This window comes from Ascaphus truei, chromosome 5 (genome assembly GCF_040206685.1).
Source record: "Ascaphus truei isolate aAscTru1 chromosome 5, aAscTru1.hap1, whole genome shotgun sequence".
Classification (NCBI taxonomy): domain Eukaryota; kingdom Metazoa; phylum Chordata; class Amphibia; order Anura; family Ascaphidae; genus Ascaphus; species Ascaphus truei.
In genome coordinates this window covers 125,274,393-125,298,654 of record NC_134487.1, presented here as the reverse complement: position 1 = coordinate 125,298,654, position 24,262 = coordinate 125,274,393, and positions in this window count along the sequence as shown.

Sequence of the window (24,262 nt, the reverse complement as noted above, 5' to 3'; positions counted from 1 at the left end):
TAAAACTTACACGTAGTGCTTTCTGCTGTTACCAGCCAACATGTATGCACACAATAGTGGTTGTGACTTTGCAACACTGTGAGGTATAAATGTTGCAGTTTATCAATAACAATTGTATCCTCCTGCTAGATATAAACAAGTTAACTTGTACATCTCACCGATAGTAAAGTTGGAGTCATTCATACACTTATATTACTAGCACAGTCCCATGGCATATAATGATAGATATTAATTGTATCACAATAGAGTAATCTGTAAGCAGGCCGTGTAGTTCAAGGTCACAGAAGCAATAGAGAAAGTATACTGAGTGATTAGAATGCACATTTGAAAAAGTGGGAGTCCCTGAGCAACTAAACTACCATATGAACGCTGTTTGCTATCAAACAGCACAGCTCCAACATCGCTGTCAACTTGTACTGGGAGTCCCTGTGTCTAGTGAAATACTGTACACACAAATTGATTCGCAAATGGCAACCCAATCCTTCACTAAATAACACAATTATCCGCAAATTACTTAGCTTTGATAATCGCTACGGCTCTACTCCCTTGACGATACAAAGCCCTGCTCAGACCTCATGCACTCGACCGGCTGTGGCGGAATCAACTGCGCTACGTGTCATGACGTCACCACGTCACTATGCCCACGCCCTACGCGTTTCTCTCCAGGCGGAGCTTCGTCAGGGGCAGGTGGATAACGGGAATGCACTACCAGCAGCATATATATAGCCATTCAAACATGCATTCACATATTGATGCAATTTCAATCTAATCATCAATTACTGATTTGCTAGCACATAGTAATCGCTGCTTAAATGTGTTCTCGTTTAGTTGATAAAACACTATAATACCATTTTGTATTTAGTAGAAACAGTAATCAAGTAGTATTATATGACTTATAAACTTAATTCAACCGTCGCATCGCCGTCACTATAAGCGCGGCCTTAGAGAGTTGCTAAAAAAGAATAGCAGCGTCCTTTAATGAAGAGCGCACTAACGGAAGTTCTATTCAGTCATAGTGGTCATGGAGAAATGTAGATTAAATGAGGGTTATTTACTAAAGTCTTGTGGCTGCAAAACTGGGGCAAAGTCTGTGCAAAAGAATTGCACCAGATTTATCAAAGGAAAAACTCCCATTGCTTCCAATTGGATTCCTTGATGAATACTGCTCCTGGTTTTTGCACTGGTTTTGTCCCTACTTTTTTTGCAAGGAGACTTTAGTAAAAAGACCCTATTAAGTTGTGATAACTTTTAAGGGACCATGATCAGGTTTTTCATTTAATGTCAATACACTTGACATTAAAAAATGGTAATTGAGTCTAATGAAGCCTGGTTACAAGGCGAAATGTGTTGCTCTGGGATTGTCTGCAGACGGCCACCGTAGGGGACTCGTTAGAGCTGACGTCATGACCCAAGCATCCGGACGCGGAAGTGGGGATCCATCTTGAGTCACACGCTACAAACAGACCCTGTAGGTGCCGATGCGGGCATACTTATATGTAAGTGTGGAGTTACCATTTTTTATGTAACAAATTCATTAATTTGCACTGAGTTGGATTTTTCTCTGCACATACTAACACCGAGGTGAAGACCAACATTACAAGACGTGAACACTGAGGGGGATTTGAGACAAGACCATAGGCACTCTATATAGAAGCCCACGGACAAGAGACCCATTTTAGGATTGTCACTCACACAGGGCCGTGTGAGTAAGATATTATTTTAATATTCATCTATCCCCACTCTGACCACTATTATATCTGTACCATTGTCAGTGCTGGGTTATTCCCCTTGAGCACTGCTTTGGGTATTTAACACAGCTGGGACAATTTCAGTCTCCATGTATTGCTTGCAAACCCAATATTGTCTATTTCCTAATGTTCATTGTGTGCTCCCCTATTGTTTGTTTTTTCACATGTTTTGAGGATCCGGCATTGATCCCAGTGGAGTTGAGCCTCAAGAAGAAACTCATTTTCTGGGGGCACCCTGCGTACCCCCGTTAAGGTAGTATCTTTCTGGACCTTTATTTTTGGAACACATTTACACCATTGAGTTAGCGCCCGGGTATTTCTTTTCTTGATCTTTAGGAAAGAAGCTACTTTTGATGACAGAGAAAATGGTCAGATTCACTAAAGTGTGCAAATCTTTAGCACATGTTGGACATGATTTAGAGTTGGGTCGTAATCACGAAAATAGTGGTGGCATTAAATGTTTAGTGCTGCACCATCGCTATTTCTGGAATTATGACCCGATTTACAGTTAGGTGCTTCATAGTCATTAGCAGTGGGTCTTAACATATGATAATGAGGTCTTAGATTAGCACCATTGGCTATGTGCCATTTTTTAAATGTCTTTCTCAATCATACGTCTGTGTGTGACAATTACATCGTGAAGTATTTGCACTTAATTGCATAAGCACATTGGAGAAACATTAATTTTGGGGGACTGACTATAGTCTGCATAGTCTGCAACAACTGAGCCTAGCAAAGGGAAACTCTGCAGCACAACGACTGAGGAAACAAGCTGACTGTAGGCCAAGAGAAAACCACACTCAGATGTAACAGAAAGGAACATTTAAATAAATAATTTATTATTGACCTTCCTCTCCGGGGTCCTAGTTTATGCCCAAGAATATCATTGCTTGGTAGCGTTTGTATATCAATAGAGCTGCAATTGCAGCTCTAGCTAAAAAAAAAAAAACAGTATGTTACAAATTATAGATTCTTATAGTCCAATTATCACCAGATCAAAATAGGCAAAATAGTTAGAAGGATTTTTATATTAAGAATAGCCGTTAATCAGACTCTAAATGGGATGTCAATACAAGACAGGATCTATTTGATGTGTGTACGCCCACGTTCAGCTCATTTATAGAAATTAAAAATAGACATGCCTCTGTTGTGCCTGTCGTGTTTTTTTTAACAACCTCCACACAAACTTACACCTATTTTGTGCCAATTCTAAAGTAGGCACTTATTGTTATGAGCCGCAAACTGGCCATTTGCTCAACAACGTCACTGTCATTAACCAACACTAAATCTGTCCCCTAATCTCATATTCATTTAAATATAAATTATGGTGTGCTAAAGGTTAGCACCCATTAGTGAATCTGGGCCAACGAGAAAAATAGTCTTTAATGATGAAGACACAAGAAAGAATTAAGCAGCAAAGAAGTCTATGGCCCCTTTAGATTGTAAGCTCTTCGGGGCAGGGATTTCCTTTCCTATTGTCTGATTTTGCTGCACTTATTGTATTATTATAATTCCCTGTACTGTATTCTTTGGGAAGCGCTGAGTACACTTTTGGCACTATATAAATAAAGACATACAATTCTGTAAGGTGTGATAAGTCAATGGGATTTTCATGTGATAGCACGTCATCTGCGCTTCCCAGACCTTACAGAATAAAGCCTATTCTGTACATCTAAGAGTTATCTATATTTTTTATAAATGTAAACTTTATTATCCCTTTTGTGTCACTGGAGGACACCAGCCATCTTTCAGAGGAGTCACATTCCAGGTCACTGTGGCCTGCTTCAATTTACCTTTCTCTTGACATTTTTGTAGCTCTTCTAATTGTGATCCATGGCAAGTGTAGTCGCTGCACTGACAGGCAGCAGTTCCCAACACCATGCTAGATAGTTAATTCCTCACTCATTCTCATGTGGACTTGGATTACGTTTGTTTTATAATTGATGACTATAATGGGCCATGATGTTTTGTCAAAATATGTGAATGTTGTTAACTGGCAACCATTCTACATTTTACCAAGCTTTTAGCATAAAGAGTTATCAAGTTATCCATGCCAGGCATGGACGTTCCAGTGAGCCTACAGTTCACATGGTGGAGTTTGGTTATATAGTACTATCATGCACATACACATTTGAGCACTACTTTTCTCCATGCACTTTGACACGAGTCTGTAGGATGTCCTGGGTAGGTAATACAGCATTTATCTTGAGTGAGCCATTATAAAAACTCAGGTTTCTTTGTGGACCAGTCTCAGAAATATTTTTATGTTACAATTTAAATGTACTCTTTAAATCATGGTAACACATTTCACCATGAAGGAGTTAGTGACAAGTGAAATACTGATGTAAAATATTTTCTGCACTACCTGTCAACAAATGCTCTACAACCTATTGCTTACATTTCTTTTTTTTTCAGGATGAAACAGAAGACCCTAGCCTGGCTTATCTGTAGGGAAAGCATTGCGAATGTTCTTTTTTTAGTTGATGTTTTGCTGCACTGAGTTTGACTTTCATGCTTACATTTAAGAGAGGTACAGTATTAATCATATATTGAATTCTGAAAAATAATGTAACTACAAAAAGTTGTTGCATGCATGAGTGCTTTTACTTTATTACTACTCACATATGTGAGGAAATAATACGCATTTAATTACAAATATGCAGTGAACTGCAGAATATGAATCCCACAACTGTTTCCCATCCACTTAAATGAAAACATTTTCATGTCAATGTATGTTTCTTTATACTCAGTAAGAGACAGATTGGACGATCTTGCCATTCATAAGAATATTTACGGTATAATGAGGCCTTACCTATACAAACCATCTATTGGTGAACAAGAAGTTAAATACAGATCTTAGCTAAAAATGTAGATGTTGCAGAATAGGAAAATGTATATAATTCAATATACTCATTCAATACTACTTACTATATTCAAAAAAGTATCTATTAAAAATGAAAATCAATTATATATTACACTCAAAAGGAATTATGCAAATTTGACCGCAAATATTGCTCCACACTTTCCCTATATGTACTGTGTTATAACTATGATTTTAATGTGAGTTTGCCTTATACCTGTGAATAGAGATCGATTAAACCTTTATTAAACTATTTTATGGATTTTGGGAATTTTCAACATACTGTATGGGCCCATACAAAAACTGTGAAGGTATGAAACTGCGAATATCTTACTTGAATAGCACCTTGACACCAACGTCTGCCAATATCTTGCAACAAAAGATTAGTGAATATTGGTGAGCTGCAAATTTTGAATCAATGAGAGAATTATGCATTTTGGTCCATCTGCCAATAAAGTAATATGATTGGTTCAGATGAAGCAACAGGCTCAACTGTTTTATGGGTCTAGTAGTGTTGGTATTGTGGGGACTCTGATACTGGCTTTGGCCAGCTTTTAATGGCAACATTTAAAAGCATGTGCTTAATTTATTTAACCCCTTCAGGGCACTTTCACATATATCACAAAGTTCAGTCCACAGGACAAAATAAATTACATATATTCAGTGTAGGTATCTGCAAAACAGAGTCTACCTTGATGAGGTTGGCAGGCTTGAATCATTTTTCGATCACAAGATGCAACCAAAAGACTCCTTTGTCACACAGACTTAGGTTCAAAATGTAAACATGTCACTAGTATATTTTAGCCCAATTGGCAGGAGCGCAGGATCTGGTATTTGTTTTCCATATATACCCCTTGTACCCCCACCCTAAGTGAGATTGGAGTCATCTGCTTCTCTGGCAACTCCATTTAGGTATTGTGCTGTACCTGTGTGGCAACAGAAGGGCTGAGTGCTCTGCGGTGTTGGGGGAGAACAGGACAGGTTTACAGGTTACCTTAGTCGTGGGTGCAGCGCCTCCAGTCAGCATGGGTCCTTTGGATGGAAGGAGAATCCATACTGACACCTTGTTCTTGATTCTCAGACAGTGATCACACTGGTGATGGTACAACTGTGTTTATTGGCAGGTTCATATATCACAGCATGGCATTGCTTTCTTCTTTGCATGGTGCTCCTCCTAGGCCTCATAGTGAGACCCAGGGTAGCTGGTACTCACTCCACAGGGGGAGGAAGGAGACACTCCTACTTTTGTGAGAGTGCCAGTATTTATACCCTTTGGGTGTGACTGTAACTCTGTCTCATAACAAGACAGATCTGGATACTGATAGGCAATCACATCCAGTATGTGGCCCAATCAGTACCCACCCCTCAGGCTGACACTCTCTGGCTGTTGCTAGGCCCGCCCTTGGATACATCTAATGTATACATCTAAATGTATCCAAGGCTGCAAAAGCACACAGGGCCTTTTTGAAGCAATTAGCCCATCCACTGCCTGCACCTAACAGGGCTTATACTGGTATGGCAAAGGAAAAGAAGTAGCGGCCGAAGGCTAGGCTACACATATATGTAAGGCCAATGCTTTTACCAGCAGCATACTTCATATAAGGGAAGAGCACAGGTAACATGTACAGTCTTCATTATTAAATGCAACAGTTGTTGTAATGCTATTTTTGGTGTTATATACTAGATATTTGGTTAACTGATTTAATCATATAAACCAGGGATGGCAATTATTTTGGCTGGAGGGCCACTTGACATGCTTTGGTAAGCTTCATGGACCATGTACTTAATGTCAAATTTACATTAAGTCTGTGGCCCGTGAAGCTTACCAAAGCTCCCCTCCTCACCAGCTTCTCCCCTACTCCCCTCACTCTCTGCATCCCTTTCCCACTCACTCTACCTCCTCTTTTAATTCTCCACCCTCTTTCCAACTTGCCTTCTTCCTCCCTTACTCATCTTCCTTTCTATGTCACTCCCCTTCCTCCTTCACTACTTCCCCATATATCACTCCTTCCTTCACTTTTAATTCTCCGCCCTCTTTCCCACTTGCTTTCTCCCTCCCTAACTCGCCTTTCTCTCTCCATCACTCCCCTTCTCCCTCACTCACTCCCCTTCCTCTGTCACTCACTCACCCTCCTCCCCCACTGTCCTCTTTCCTCCTTCTCTCTCCCCCGGTCCTTACCTGTGCTGCGGGCGACGGAGGCAGAGGAGGAAGAGGCAGGCAGCAGAAGCTCGTCAGCGAAGTTGACAGCAGCTCGGCAGCGGAGGAAACAGCACCGCAGATGGAGCCCACCTAGGCGGTGATTACGGAAGTTGTATCTGAGTTTCAGTTGGTCTAACTTCTGTGTTAGGACCACCTGGGTGTGCTGCAGCCGCACTGCTCTCTCATCCACCGCTGAGCTACTGCTGCCTTATCTGCCGCAGCACTGTCTCTGATTCTGTCTCCTTTGCGCGCACAACGAATAGGAACCTGGGAATGGGTCCCTACCTGGGCGGCCACAGGCAACCATTCCGTGGGATAGATGTGGCTCATGGAAAGCACTTTGCTCACCCCTGATATAAACCTTAGTGTTTTCAAGTATTGCTATTCAGTTACCTACAATCAACAGATGCTGTATTAAACACCATCAAATTGTAAGGACCACCGTCATAAATAAGGCTGTAACTTATTAAATTGTGTAGTGTACAATTACATTTTGGGAAGTTGTTCCAACACTAGACTTGTGTTTTGTATGAGAATCAAATATAACACACTAATAAATCTCTACTATAATGAGCATTGCATTAAGTACTGTATGTCACATACAGTATGGTAAACTTGCGAAGCTGAACCCTGGTATATTGAACTATTCTATACCTACCTGTATTACATATTTGCTTATTCTAAGCAAATTATGCCTATTTTGACAAAGGAACTTTACATAAAATTATGTACACTTTCCAACCCTTATTTCTGGGAGATGGATTAAAGAAGTAAACCATATTAATTTCCACTAGGCGATCTGTATTATTCCAGAGAAAGAAGCAAAAAGCCACATATTGGTGAAGTGTGAAATGCAGTTTTGATTAAAAGAGGAAGCTATTTCAACTGGATTATACCGTGACAGTGTAGATTAAACACTGCCATATGGCCTTGATCTATTCATTTTCCTTTCAGGTAACAATGCATTGCTAATTAAGTGGTGATGAAAATTCTAAATGAAAAATAAGGCCACCTGTAAGTGAAATAAAGACAGTCAAGAAAGACAAGATCGTCCAAAGCCTTAATAACTCGGAGGCTCTAATCCTTTTGATCCCTGACGTTTTACTTTCAATGGAAGAGGTATTTGTGTAATTTGTGTATTTTTCATGAACTAAACAATATGGTGTAAACGTTAAAAATACTTTTTGATCAGTATTTTGTGGGAGATAGTTCTAAACATTAAAACAATCAGTAAGTAGCACATATAATTTATTTTTTAAAAGTACACGCTAATAAGTGAGCAAAACTTTTATGCATGAAAATGTACATGATTGAGTGCTCTGGACAATTTTTACCTCCTAATTTTAATTGATTTTCACTAATAGTAATAACCCCCACCCTTTGTTTGCACTGCAAAAACAAGGTCTGGATTTAGTTGCAAAGTAATTATTGATGAAAACAGACACATTAAAATTACAAAAAGAATGGGGGAATTCAAGCGCCGGGCTGTTTATTTGTAACAATTACCATATTTGTTAGGGTTTTACCATAATCCCAATATTCATTGTTAAATTATATTAATTTGAATATAGTTGTGACACTGGATTCAGTGCTTTCCAAGGAATCCTAATCTCAAAATAATTTCTGATCCAATTATTTGTGCCCAAAGATTAATGAGCTACATTCCAATTCACAAGGAACTGACATCAGATTTTGCATTGGATTTTCCCATTGAAGGATGATGCCTTTACTGTTACATATTTTAGAGAGGCTGATGGAAAAACAGTATTTGTATTGATATATTTTAGAGCGAAGTTGATATGTATTTGGTGGGCTCACATATTATGGCAGCCTCAGTGTAGCCACTTTCCATTTCTGATCCAGTTTTGTCATTACGAGTGTAATCCCTGAAACATTACAAGAGATTATGGTCTATATTTACTAAGTAGGCTCTATCATAATGTCCAGTAGGGTGTCTCATGGCAAAGCACCGCTTAGTAAATATGGCCGTATATGTTTTTTCCCACGCTGTAATTAGTATATAATTAGGATCTGAAATTCGCAATGCTGGTAATAATGAGAAAACTCAGTGATAAAAAATAAATTGTCTAACATTGTAAAGGGATACTTCATAGCAGGGGTAGCCAACTCCAGTCCACAAGATATAGCAACAGTTCAGGGTTTCAGGATATCCCAGCTTCAGCACAGGTGGCTCAATCAATGGCTCTGTCTTCGACCTGTGCTGAAGCAGGGATATCCTGAAAACCTGACCTTTTGGTAGCTCTTGAGGACTTGAGTTGGCTACCCCTGCTTTATAGTTTATACATCACACTTTAACCACTGTTTATTGATACACTAATAAAATGGAAGGTATGTGTACATAAGAAAATGGAGGAAAATCAGATGAGTTGGGCCATAGATTACTGAGCAAAGTGTAAGGTAGTTAAGGATACCACAAAGACTGGAATGACAATAAATCAGTTTTGATGTTTCAGAAATGTGGAAAGACCCATATCTCTTGGAAAGACCCGTATTTTTAAGCTACTGCAATGAAAGGCAAAAAGTAATGGTGTTCAAAATTGCACATAACTTTCATGTAGTGAAAGGAGCTGCTCAGTGAGTAAAGACACTGATTATGAAAACAATGACACTGACTGTTGCTATTTTTTGCTACGATCTGCTTTATTGCATTGCTCTCTTATACCTAGAGATACTTCTGGTAACCAAAGGGAAAACACCTGCATCCAAATGGTTTAACCCAACGTTTGCTGCGATGGATTTATGCCTTGATTGGACTTTGCTGGATTGAGCTATGTTGAGCATTTTTGTATGCAAACTCTGTGATGGGCAAAAACTTTGTCCAGTCGTCCTGGAGGTAGCTGACAAACCAGTGTACTGTAAGTACAGTACTTCTCAAGAGCCTGATTAGTCCTCTCTCTTTGGCCATTAGATTGTGCGTGGAAGGTGGAGGATAAATTCAGGCTGATCCCAGGGTAGAACAGAAACATCTCCAGTATCTGGATGTAAACTGTTCCACCTGTAAGATACAATTTCACCCAGTACACCATGAAGGTGGAAGTTTCCCAGGATTATTAAATCAGCAGTTTTATCCGCTGTAGGAAGACATTTGGTCACGAAGTGACTTCTCCTCGTGAGATGATCTACCACTACCAAGATGATATTGTTCCTTCTGGAAAGAGACAATTCTACTATGAAGTCCATTGAGATGGATCCCCATTGACATGTACGTACTGGAAGTGGCAGTAATAAACCCAGAGGGGAGGCACGAAGGGTTTTGTTCTGCCACAGGTGGCCAGGATAGTACAAACTTATGGACATCTTGTTAAAAGCTGGGTCCAAAAAAGAGACAATAGTTCCTGTATCTTGTGAATACCCAGATGGCCGGTAGGTTTAGAATCTTACATACGCTGTAGAATCTCCAATCTTACGCATTCTGGAACAAGCATGGGGTTTTGGAAGGTCTAGAGGCAGGTTTTCAGGACTGTATGATCATCCAGCAGGCAATTTCTTAAGAATATGCTCTCTTAATACATGAGAGAAGATCAGAAAAAAAGGAAATGTCTCTTAGGTAGAATGGTTTCTTCACATTCAGAACTCGAGGAAGAATTAGAAGACATTTTACAAGGTAGGTCCCTGAAGGGAACCTGAAAGGATCCTATATGTAGCACTCTCTGTGGAATATAATGGGTGGACTAATAGTCCACGAGATTACAAATATCTCCACAAGGAGGTCAAATGACCAAAGACTGACCATATACTGACATATATGATACAGTATATGTCCACATAGGACTAAAAATTAAAACAATAAAATGTTAATAACAATAACTATAGTAACACGTGAACATATTATACAAAGTGCAAATAAAATTCTCCTAGGAGGACAATGCCAAGTGTGTATATAGTGTATAAAATCTTATGTACCTCTACTCAATGATAATGAAGTATAGATAAACCATCATATATATAATATATCATTTTAGGTATGAGAGGTACAGGAGCTAAGCATATGTAGAGCACATCAGCAATCTAACTGGTGCAGCAGTGATGTAAATAGCACGGAAAAATGGTGATCCTATATATGGTATGTAGATGTATAGGGAGAAACCACATCATAAAATCAATACCATCTATGTCAAAGTCAAATCCCAAACAAGGGCAAAATAGCAGTAGATCTAAATAGCCAAAATATCGATCTATAGCTGAGTCAGCAGTGAGGTTCAAATAGGCAAGAGTGCATAGCCAGGGATAATATCTCTCACATGTCATGCCTAATGGATCCCCACCTACACAAGGACACTACCAACACTGACCTGCACCCAAAATATGTATGATATAGATAGACTATGAGAACACATCTAACCCATGCAGTAGGTGGTAAGGACAGAGGGCAGAAAGAATAGGTCCCCCTATGGTTAGTACAGTATAAGGAAAAAAGAATTGACAGCGCACAACTCATAGTGTAATCAGTTCAAATTATATTGAAATAAAATGAAGGTGGTGATTAATGCACGTACAAAAAGGTGATGTTATCAGGCAATACATGAATTATGGAACATGTTACCAACTGGAGTCCACGTTCACACAAGTTCCTCCACCAAACGACAGCAGGATCCAGCATCCACCGGTGATCAGGAGAATCCGTCAATCACGAGCACCGTCTTAAATTCCCGACATGTCTCTGTTCCGGATTTAAGTCCTTATTGTGTACCGAGTACACCACTCGGCAGCCGCTTGGGTTTGTTCCTCTCAGGTCCCTTTACCAGAGTTCGCGCTGCTTGCTTACTCCGGCACTGAGTCCTGCACAGAATCTCCTCTAGTCACCCGATAGATGTCACTCGACCCACGTCCTTGAGTGATCGTCAGATCTATTCGGGAACAGAGCAGATGAAAACAAAGTAACGCTATCTCCAGTAGCTCACAAAAGTTCAATTGTACTCACATATGAATAGAGGTGTTTACCCCATAAAACACAAATCCTACGCGTTTCGTTACAAACTTCTTCAGGGATATGAGTGCAAGTAATCAAACCCTACATTTAAATACCGTGTGGGCTACCATGATTGGCCCAAACTGGGGGGTAGTCTCCACCAATCGTGGAGCTCAGCAATGGTGTAGCTAACAACTAATTATAATATAACAAATACTTATACACGTGTGACAGAGTCACTGACTCAGTAGGCTGGAGTAGTGAATGGAGAGATGCTGCAGCCAGTTCACAGAGTGTTAATCTCCTCAGACAGAGAAAGCACAGCTGAAGACTGATTAAACAGGGGCTGAACTCATCAGTGAAACAAGTGCTTCAAAAAGCCGGAAGTTGCTCACACAAGTTGAGCTTGTTTTTCCACGTGAGGGTGGAGAGACCTCTCCCGGTTAAGAAGCCGTAGCTGTTGCTCTGGTCCCCCAGTCCTGCGAGGAGCTTTGCTGCTGGGACCAGCTGGGACCCCAACCCAGGATAAAGATAAAGATTAAGATTGCTGCGAGCTGGACACAGCCTGCTCCCCAGAACCGTGTTCCTGTTTGCTACTGGAGCTGAAAAACAGATAAGACTTTATTCTTATACTTATTGGTTATCCTTTGTGTAGCATATGTTTTGGGCATAACCAGATTAGCTGGCTGCCCTGTTAGTAAGGGCTCAAGAAGTGAGTTAGTTTCCCTAACGGGAATAGGCTTTAATTTCCAGAAAGTAGTTTTTAAAGGGACAGTGCACCCGTACTTTATTTTGGTTGTGGCTAATAAACCACTATAGTTTAACGTTTCCCATGGTGTCTAGCGTCTTACTGACCCCGCCGTGAGGCCGTCCTGCCACAGGTGGTATCAGAGGTGGGATGCTACGCCCCTGGGGGTCAGGAGATGAAGATGTGTTGAGACACTGTACTCAAGCGGGGAAAAAAAAAGCGCGTTATTTTTTGCTGAAACATTGAATTTACAGCTAGCAAGTGCTGAGTGTAAAGTTTGCCCCGTCGGGTATGAAAGGATTGCTGTGTAAAGCTAATGCCTTTTGCTGAAGCGAGTGAATTTGCAGCTAGCCAGTGCTGTGTGTAAATTTGCCCTGTCTGGTATAAAAGAAAGTGAAAATGAATTTTGGCAAAGATGTTGCCCTAAGAAGAACCCAGAAGGTTTAAAGATTGTAAAGCACGTACAACTTACGTGTGTTGTGCAAAGTCTGCTTCGTCGGATGCGAAAAACAAAACAAAAAAAAAACAAAAAAAACCAGGGTTTTAAAATGGCCGCTGTCAAGTGTCAGTTTTGCAATGTACATAACCATACAAAACAGTGTCCCTTCAGGCCATATGATGATTATGATGACGACGCATATGTGGCCCCGAGAAGAGAGACGTACCTGCAGATGAAAGCTGCAAAAGTGACCAGTGTCCAGAGCGCAGGACCCTATAACCTTGGAGTCGGTTACCAGGAGTTTGGAGCTGTGCCGGCTAGAAGGAAACCAGGTGACTTTCTAAAGGATTCAGTATACTGGGCCTGTCATGAACCAGGACAACAGGCGTCAGCAAGGCACCGAGATGTTCTGCAGACCGGAGTGATGGGCAGAATTGTCACAGGAACAGTGGCAAAGGAAAAGGAGGAGCAAAGGGAAGCTGAATCCTTAATCCAGGACAAGGAGGCCTTAATTTCTGCACTCCAAACTGCCCACCGTGATTATGATGTCTTGCAGGAGCAATTGAATAGGGAGCGAGAAGCGAACGCCGAGGTACAGAGATGTATACTCCCAGCAATACTTGAGTATGAGGCGTTAAAGAAAACAGAGCGTCTCTTACGGAGTGAGTTGGAGGAGCTGAAGACAAGTTTGGATAAGGCCAACACCGCATTTTCTAACATGGAATCAGAGAGAACAAGTCCTGACTGGAGACTATGCTATGAGATGTCCCAGAGAGATGTGCAAAACTTCATCAAAGACATAGAAGTTTTTCACCAAGAGGCTTGCGCGCTCAAAACAGAGCTGGAGTTCTCACGCCAGGAGGGCCACTGTCTAACTACAGAGCTGGGTACTTTGAAGAAAGCCAATGAGACGGTCCTAAGGGATATAGAGACTGTGAAAACGGAGACTATAAACCTGAAGAAAGAGGTTTTAAACCTGACTGGTCAGGTCAGTGATGGGACTGAGAAGCTTCACCAAGCACAGAAAGTGAAGACGCAATTGGCGCAAGAAAAATTAGAAGTACAGGCTGCACTGCAGAATGCAGAGAAAATGCTGGAAAAAGAATGCCTCGCCCTGGAGCAGTTGAAGATCACGTTGAGCGCCACAAGAGCATCGCTGGAGGCGGAGCTTAGAGGCCAGGTGACTCTGTGTGAGAGGGAACATGAGAAGACTGAAGTAAGAGCTGGAGAAGCAGAGAGGCAGCGCCATCCCAATGAGTCAGTATACCAAGGAGAAAGAGGCCTGGAAAACAGAAGCAGCAGCGATCCTAGCAACAAGAACTGCAGAGCTCAAAAAGATGAAGGAGGCGCTGATGCAAACCCAGAGTAAGCACCGTGAAGAGGTGAAGGCCCTTAGAGGGGACTGGCAGCATCAGATTGAAGAGTTGCAGATGCAGATGGCTGAGCGCGAGATGCAGCGCGCCAAGAGGGAGGAGGTGTCCGTCCGTCAGGTGGCCTACCTGATGTTGCACCATGAAACCGAGATGGCTGATATCCACAAGCGGCTGGACTACACGACCAATGAGGGGGCCCGGCTACAGCTGGAGCTGGACAAGGTCCGGGAGGAGCACCAGCAGCTGCAGGTCCAGAATAAAGAAAGAGAGACAGATTTAAGCCTTGCTCTGAGTCTGCTAGGAGACGTAGAATCGCGACTCAATTCTAACGAAGATGAACTAGCAGCCGCACTGAGTGAAAGAAGAAAGGCAGAAGGACTGCTTCAAGACCCGAGGAAGGACCTGGAGCCTGAGTGTGCTGGCCGCAAGATGGCGGAGAAACAAAAGTGTGACCTAGTCAAGGAGCTTGAGGCTCTGAAGACTGAGCGGGACGCTACGTTGGACTCTACTGCTGCCCAGCAAGAGGTTTCTCAGATGAAGCTGGAGGAAAAGTTTACAACCCCAAGACAGACGTTTGGGTCACTGAAGCAGTACAAGGAAAAGGTGGCGGTAGAGATAAAGCAAGGGAGACGCACCAGGAAGCATGACCGTGATACCGTTGCAATACTACAGTCTATTCTCCACAAGGCACGGAAGGCGAAGGCCAAGTGGCGATGCAGTAGCACAGTAAGAATCCAATCATACTACAGTGCCCAGGGGACCCAAAGTGGATTCCTTGCCATGAGGGCAGCCACTGTGAAGAGACAGTCGCGAATGAGATGGAAGTGTGCCCGTGATCGTAAGGGGTGAAAGACCGCACAGATTGTCCAGCGACTCTCTCAACAGAGTAAGTTAAAGAGTCAAGACAAAAAGGCCCAAGCCTATGAGTCTGCTGACGGTAAAAGAGAGGTGCCATGGGATGCACTTCGGGTTAATAAGAATACCGACCAAGTTGAAGTACTAAGGATAAATATTGTGGAACCCAACACTGAAGGTACACTGATGGAGAAAGGTTCAAAAGCAATCACCGCTAAAACAGAGTTGCTGTCATCACAAGAGAAGGCCAAACAGTCACTGGCGAGTGTATGCAATGAGCTGACCGAGGTCAAGGCTCTTCTACAGAGTAAGGTAGACTCTGAGCACAAGAGAACGTTGCATCTTCAGGATTTGCAGATCAAGGTCACAACGTGGCGTAGAGTCCTGGCAGAGAGAGCCAATAGACAGCAGGATGCTCAGGAACATTTGCAAGAAGAGACACAACAAAAGCAGAGCATCAATCTTAAACTGGCAAACACAAGGAGATAGTGAGGTACCAGTCCTCAAGCCCAGATGGCCTGGTAATTACCCCCAAAAGAAAATGCCTAAATTGGAAGGCAAGAAAAAAAAAGGGGGGGAGGGAAAGGCCGACGTCAGACATTTTCGACAAAGATGCTGATGCACGGGAATGGTGCACGGGCCGCTCCACAGGACAATGTTTCGATGGGGGGAGGGATATGTGACAGAGTCACTGACTCAGTAGGCTGGAGTAGTGAATGGAGAGATGCTGCAGCCAGTTCACAGAGTGTTAATCTCCTCAGACAGAGAAAGCACAGCTGAAGACTGATTAAACAGGGTCTGAACTCATCAGTGAAACAAGTGCTTTAAAAAGCAGGAAGTTGCTCACACAAGTTGAGCTTGTTTTTCCACGTGAGGGTGGAGAGACCTCTCCCGGTTAAGAAGCCGTAGCTGTTGCTCTGGTCCCCCAGTCCTGCGAGGAGCTTTGCTGCTGGGACCAGCTGGGACCCCAACCCAGGATAAAGATAAAGATTAAGATTGCTGCGAGCTGGACACAGCCTGCTACCCAGAACCGTGTTCCTGTTTGCTACTGGAGCTGAAAAACAGATAAGACTTTATTCTTATACTTATTGGTTATCCTTTGTGTAGCATATGTTTTGGGCATAACCAGATTAGCTGGCTGCCCTGTTAGTAAGGGCTCATGAAGTGAGTTAGTTTCCCTAACGGGAATAGGCTTTAATTTCCAGAAAGTAGTTTTTAAAGGGACAGTGCACCGTACTTTATTTTGGTTGTGGCTAATAAACCACTATAGTTTAACGTTTCCCATGGTGTCTAGCGTCTTACTGACCCCGCCGCGAGGCCGTCCTGCCACACATGATACTAAAATAAAGAAAAATAACATAATATACTTAGATACTAAAATACATTATAACTACATTTTAGACTGTAAGCTCCTCGGGGCAGGGACTCCTCTTCCTTAATGTTACTTTTATGTCTAAAGCACTTATTCCCATGATCTGTTATTTATATTATCTGTTATTTATTTGATTACAACATGTATTACAAATGTGAAGCGCTATGTACATTAATTGCGCTATATAAATAAAGTCATACAATACAATACAACTCATCATTTAAACCCTCCGGTGATAATGTATGCATATTAAAGATCCAAAAACTCTCTTGTTTAGAGAGTGCCTTTAATCTATCCCCCTATTAATATGTAATTAGTAGCACAGATTTTTTCACTTTTCACTATTCCCCCTATGGTTAGGTAGAATATCACGCAAATCTATGCAAAGTGTACATAGTGGGTACTCGGACTACATAATTGAACATCCATGTGTCTACAACTATCCGCATAGATAAAACTAAGGGAGGTCTCTAGAGACTAACTCCTATCCATATGTGTGTATATGGAGGGGGTAATGTGTGCCCAATATGAAATGGCTCTAACAGCCAGGAGCACCGGGATACAAGCCATATAGTCGCTGTGCTACTGCTGCACCAAGATGGCATTGCCTCGCTTCAGGCAACCGTCGTGACTTCGTTAATCCACAAGGATTTTATTTGCACTTTGTATAATATGTTCCTGTGTTGTTATTGTTATTAAAATGTTATTGTTTTAATTTTTAGTTCTATGTGGACATATATCATATATGTCAGTATATGGTCAGCCTTTGGTCATTTGACCTCCTTGTGGAGATATTTGTAATCTTAGTCATTCCAGTTCTGGGAATAAAGGTAGTGGGTATCTGTTTTTTTTTTTTAAAACTATTTCTTTATTAAGGTATTTTGGGATACAAAAGGAAAGAGGAGAAAGGGGGATTTTTACACAGTGCATAATATCGACAGCAGTTTAATAAAACAGAGATCCTCATTTAATACAAGCTCGGAATTGTAATCTTCATCAACAGTTTAATAGGACAGACACTTGGGGGGGGGGAGGAAGGGAACATCAATGGGAACACAAATACAATGGTTGTCAAGGGAAAAAAAATCAGAAGACAAAAATAAAGCAAAGAAAAAAAAACACAAGTAATATTTTGGAGGGGGTGGGGAGGGATAGGAAAGAATAGTGTCCTGTTCCAAAACTGTATCTTTTTCATAATATTATGTATCTATCCCTAATGTCAACTCTCCTTTAATCCTAATGCTCCACCCTATATTGCCCTTTTATAATAACGCTAACTCAGGGTGTAGCCCCGCACCAGCTTCCTGTGACAGCTAGGGTTTGCATACTTGAGTGAATTTATATGATTTTTCTCGTAGGAATGCTGTGATCCGTTCCATTTTCAGGATATGCCAAATCCTTTGCTTAATAGACGGCATTCCCGGACAAATCTGTTTGTTCCAACAAGCAGCGATACAGCATCTGGTGGCCAGGAAAATATGTACAGTAACGCCAGTCTCTAGAAATTTTTAGGTAGGTTGGGATGGGGTCTACCCAATAAGGCCAGCCTTGGGTCTGGGACCACAGTTATTCTTCCTAAGGAGTTAATAAGCTCAAAAACCAGAGGGGGACCAGGACCACCAGACATGTAAAAGAGATCCTCTTTGTCCGCAAACTCGAGATTATAAATAAATAAAATGTTTTAATTGGAGATACCTAAATACCTCCATAGATTGTAGACCTGCGCTTTCCTGAATCTCAGGAAAACTTTTAATATTCTTATCGGACAGCATATGCCCGACCCATGTTATCCCCCCCACCACCCCCTTCCTCCAGGCTGCAAATCTGACCTCCTCTGTCCCTGACCAAACTAGGGATTATGGAACAGTGGGATCGTACTAGAATTTTTGCTAGTGAATTTGTACTTATGTTTAAGTCGATCCCATAAAGACAATGATTGCTTAATCGTTGGGCATGATATTCGCCCCCAGTGGTCTGTCATGTTTAGCCAGCCATAACAGCGAATCTAGCCTTGCCAGGGAACAGATATGATTCTCTATATCAACCCGCGCTCTCGTATCAGGTGCTGAGTTCCACAAGAGTAGTTGATTCAGCTAACGCAGTCCAGTTCTACATTTTTTTCCCTACGGCAGCTGCACCGCCTTACAACCAAGCCTCTTTACCGATTTCTCTATGGCAGGAGCACGCCGACAGCCCCCGAAGAACCACGGAACGGAGTGGGTTATTTATTCAGTGTTTTACATTCACTTCACCACGGACTGTAATCACATTGGGCTTCATTGCTTTATACAACTGCAGACTCACATAATATGCTTTTATACACGTAGGTTAGTGAGCCTGCTTCCAGTGTGGTTTCTAAAGCACCTATCAGGCTGCATAGTTGCTGTCACAGGAGACCAGACCATTTACACCTTTTTACCAGGATCATGCATTGAGCAAAACGAGTTAATGAAATAAATTGTAAATGTATTCACAGGAATAGGCAGACACGCAATGTTACACAAAATACAGCAAAATGACACACTTACTTGGGAATTGGGGTAACAATCTAGACTCTCCTAGCTGCAGGGAATCCTATACCTGATCACAGTTGCAAAACAGGACTGAAAATATTCCAGGCAGCTTTTCGCTGAAGCAGCTCTTTTCTTGCTGGAGACTTACAACTGGAAAACTCTGGAGAACACTTTGGAGAACCTTTGAGAACTAACTATCTCATGGCCGCAAGGGTTTATAATACCTTTCACTTTGATTACAGATTACTGCTTTCCCCCCCTCCCCCACCAGGAGTGTGAGAAAAATCTCTGCAGCTAATCAGAGACAAGCTGGTAGGATTCATAGGGTTCACAGGGTTACCTGGAAATCTGAATGAACCATGGGAAATTTGGCATCTCTGGCCCTTGATTCCCTCAAAGCACCCCACGGTGACAGGACCTGGCCTGTCTGGTGGGCCAAATGGAAATTGAAAGAGCATCCATTGATCTGAGGACGTGGGTACTTGACTTCTTCCCTCCTGTTCAAATGGTTTTGACACCTCAGACTTCCTCTCTGGCTTTTGATCCCCACTGTATGAGTAGACACAGTGGCACTGTCTGAGAGTCCCAGCTCATTATACTGTGCACTAGCATATGTTTTAAAACACACTGTTCCCTATAATATACACTTTAAAAATATTATTTTGGTGTGGGAAATAGAATAAGAAGCTGCATGTTATTTCTTACTAGCCATATTCCCCACACGCTATACAATACTTAGGACTGGACTTTTAAAAGTATGCTCAAAATCATGTAGCTGATTGGAGTACCCTCAGAACCCTATACCGGTTCTGGGTTACCTGGGCATTTACTGGGTATCCCCATTAACCTAGGGGCCCCTTGACTGTTTCAGGGTCACCTCACATCCCTATTCCCCGTTTACCTTCCTGGGTTGTGCTGAAGCAGGGAACTTAGTGGTGAGCCATGCTCTATACAGATTCTTTGGGACCTGGGCATTAAATGAGTATCCCCATTAACCTAGGGACCTCTTGACTGTGTCAGGGACACCTCACATCCCTATGCCCCCTTTACCTTTCTGGTCTGTGCTGAAGCAGGGAACTTGGCGGTGAGTCGCGTAACTGTTCTCAAGGGAGGATTTTGACCGGAGGTCTGTGCCTATATGTCCCCGGGAATCTGGCGTGACTCCCGGATACATTTTTGGAGTGGCCAGCAAATCTGGGCCCTGTCTACCTAGACACAATGTGACAACCCTTTTACTGCAAACCCCTCCTTGAAACTCATAGCCTGTGAATCTCCAGTGGTTAGCACTCCTGGAAAGGTAAAACACACATAAATTCTTTATTGGTGCACAATCACATACATTTCATGTACAACCAATGGGTCCAAGAGCTGACACTCTAAACCCACAAATATGGTTCAGAGGTAGCCGGGCATATTATTTATTGTTTGCCTGGTTACCCCTTCACCATCACAGTGGCTTCATGATTTCAGTTACTGACGCCATGGGACAATTCATTCGGGTTTACAGACACTGTCCGGGACATCATGTATATTTTTTTCTCTACACGCAGGGATGAACTTTCATTCTAGTATTGTGTAGACTATCATCTTAGTAACATTGCTGGATGTGGGTTTTGCTCCTATTACCTAGACTCAGCTGAGATGCTCAGAGATACTTTTGTAGGTTAGGCATAGCCAGGCCCCCTACATTTGAAGGTCTCTGTATATTGTGTTCTTACTTCTGTATCTTTTACCTGACCATAAACACCTAGTGAAATTGCACTGTAGATTAATCAAATCTTTATTAGGGACTTGGTTAGGGAGAGTTCGGAAAAGGTACATCTGCCTTGGGAGGAGAGTCATCTTGACTACCATTATCCTACCTATCCAGGAGATACAGTATCTATTCCGGGGGTGCGCAAACTTTTCCCCGTGCGCACCCCTGCCTGCTCTCCTCAGCGCCTCGGGGCCCAACCCTGCTCGACCCCGGCATCAAATGACATACGGGATCATGTGACATCACGTTGCCATGGTAACGGGACGTCATGCGATCCCGCGGTGTCATTTGATGCCGGGTTACAGGACGATGCGTCACTGGAAGGGAAGGGAAGTGTATTATAGAGGCCTCGCGTGCCCCTCCAGTTTGCGTATCACTGATCTATTCCACTCTTCCAAATCATTTTTAGTGAAATTTATCTTATTTTTAGTTAAATTCATTATATCTCTTTGTGCAATATTAGGTAGTCATATTATATAAATGTTTTAGATTTTATTTTGTGCATGTATTCAAATATAGTATATGGTTTAGTTTAATTGTGTTTTCAATTTTATTTTGTGCATGTATTCAAATATTGTGGTTTAAATATTGTATACATAGTGATCCCATTGCAGTAGAGCACAGTATGATCCTATTAGAAGAGAACACAGGGACATTTTGGCACTCATTCCATAATTGGACATTTTTTTTCATTGGACATTTGTGCCTATAAGTAACTCTATGGAGGGCTAGCAATTCACCACCCCTGAGGAAGCCAGAACAAGGAAAAGGTGAAACACGTAGGGTTTTTGTCCCTCTGAGGATCCCGTAGTCAGCAACCAAGACTTTTGTCTCCAGTGAGCCGCCGTACTGCAGCGCGCACAGACACGGAAGTGCCGACGCCGACAGCCATGAGGATTGGAGGATTTAGGCTGCAGGCGTGGAGTATACATCCAAGGACAAGTTGGCTGAAAGATTCGGGTGATCCAGAGTGGTGTGAATGTGTCCTTACAGCACTCAATGTTCAAAGGACTGGGAGAATGTGAGTGTATCTTTTCTTTCCCACCTTTTGCTTGTATGCTTAATAAAACTGTAGTATGCTATGTCCTCTATACATTTTTTTCAAGAGAGGAGGAGATTGCAAAGACATCTATCTACAATGCTTATGTGAGTGCTTTATTCACTTACCACCACTGCATTAGAAAGGTTCTCCTGTAAGTATTCCCGCAGGACTTCAGGTTCAGAAAGGGAATGAATTCTCCCTAATGGAATAGCAACACCTGGCAGCAATTCAATTGATCAGTCATCAAGTCGGTGTGCAGAAAGCGTATCAGCATTTTGTTTGTCACATATGTCCTGAAATTCCTGATATTAATGTGGTAGTGTACCCGAATGGGTGAAATTTCATACATTGCTATCCTATCAGGTGAGCCGATTGTTGGCAGGCAACAGAGTTCACAATAGTCTGAGGCAAAGTTGATAGTTCTGGTATTTTAATTCATTTCAGGGTTATGAACCACAAGTCAAGGACTATCCAGAATAACTGGAGACGGAGGTGAATGAATAAGGTTGAAATAAATCTCCTCTTGATGACTGGGCTCCAATATGATAACTGGTTTCATGGGTTAAAGGACCAGAGCTTAGTGGAGACCTGTTGACTACTTTCATCTTGTCACAATACAAACAGAAGTCTGTAGTGAAGTCAACTACTTTCTTTAGAATTGATTGGTTCTTGAACAGTATTCACTTGCGTTGGTTCAGCTTCTGGAGATGGGGAAATTGCCATTTTTTAAAACTCTTGAAGTATAAGAACTTCTTAAACCAGAGCTTCGGTCTTTCTGGATACTGAGGCGAATAAAGTCTTCTAAAATAGTTGGAGCTTCAATTCATGCAAGTTCATCCTTTATCTAATTTGACAGGTCTCTGTGAAAATAGAACTTTTGTGCTGATTCATTCCAAGTTGTCAGCTACCCATCTTCGGAATTCCGCGACATACTTAACAGCTGTACGCCTCCCCTGGCAGAGGTTCAACAGAAATGTTTCAGCCATAGCACAGAAATTAGGTTAATCAAATAGAAGGTTCATAGAATTCACAACGTTTCCAGGTTCCTTAAAAGAGGACTTTTGTGCTTCAAAAGCGGGAATACCCAAGAGAGGGCCTCATCCTTTAATAAGGGGACGAATAGTCATAGTTTAGCAGTATAGATGGAGGGCTGGAAATGGATTTTACACTGATTTAGGAATCTTCTAAACTGGTGCTGGTCATGTACGAATTTCTTTGAGGGGCAGACGGCAAGCAGACTGAGCAGGTGAGACTAGCTGGGAAGCATGTAGATCCCGCAGCTGAATTTCTGCGTTAACAAGCCGAATAAGTACATGCCCCATTGGTCTTGTAAGCCAGTAATAATGTATGTCATGGCAGCCACTTGCTGAAGGACTGGGTAACTGGGGCGCTCCCTGAATGGTACAAACGGTATTGTGTTTACAGAGAATTGATACAATACATTAATATTCGAATAGGGCAAAAAATAACATAAATGAAGAAAATATACTAGCCCTTAATGTCGCACTGCTTGTCGACCAAAAAGACAATCATCCCTGTATACTCCTGTAGTGAATGGAGTTGTTGTGGTTGTGGTCAGCGCATGTGCTTCAACAGAGTGTCCAAATAGAGAATAGTACCCAACAAAATAATGAAAGATGAAACAGAGTATAGTCTGAATACAGTAATATCCAATGGTACAGTGACTGAGGGATTAGAAAAGTAAAACTCTATTACTTACACGGCAGTTTGTGAGTTTATTCCCATCAAGTGAATCTGAGGAACCTTAGGAAGCGAGAGATACTCGCGAAACGCGTAGTTCCCTGCCGGTGTACTTTTTTGCTGCCTTGGACACGCTCAGCATCCATACCCTGGATGAGCCCCTCGCATGCAGTCCTGACGTCAGACGCGCCATCGGGAGTACACCACAACCGGAGGGCTCCAGACGGAGCTGGAGCTGATCAGTGAATTTTAATGTGTTAGTCTAAGTTATATTTTCTATTACTAATACACTGCCTATACTATTGACCCGTGGATGTGACTATTTTCCCCACCGTCATCACGGGAGAGATGCCCGCCATCCTGCATGATGCTATCCTGGTTAATTGAAGGAGGACACTACCCAATACTTACCTGCAAGAGTCACTTGATGGGAATCAACTCACACACGGCCGTGTGAGTAATAGAGTTTTACTTTTCTAATCCCTCAGTCACTGTACCATTGGATATTACTGTATTCAGACTATACTCTGTTTTATCTTTCATTATTTTGTTGGGTACTATTCTCTATTTGGACACCCTGTTGAAGCACATGTGCTTACAACAACCACAAAAACTCCAGCCACTTGCTGAGCCAGAAAGGCTGGAGATCCTGTACCAGCGTTGTGACGGATGGCCATCCCGGAAAGGTCTGGTCACGCTGGAACACCAGACAATTTGTACCCAAA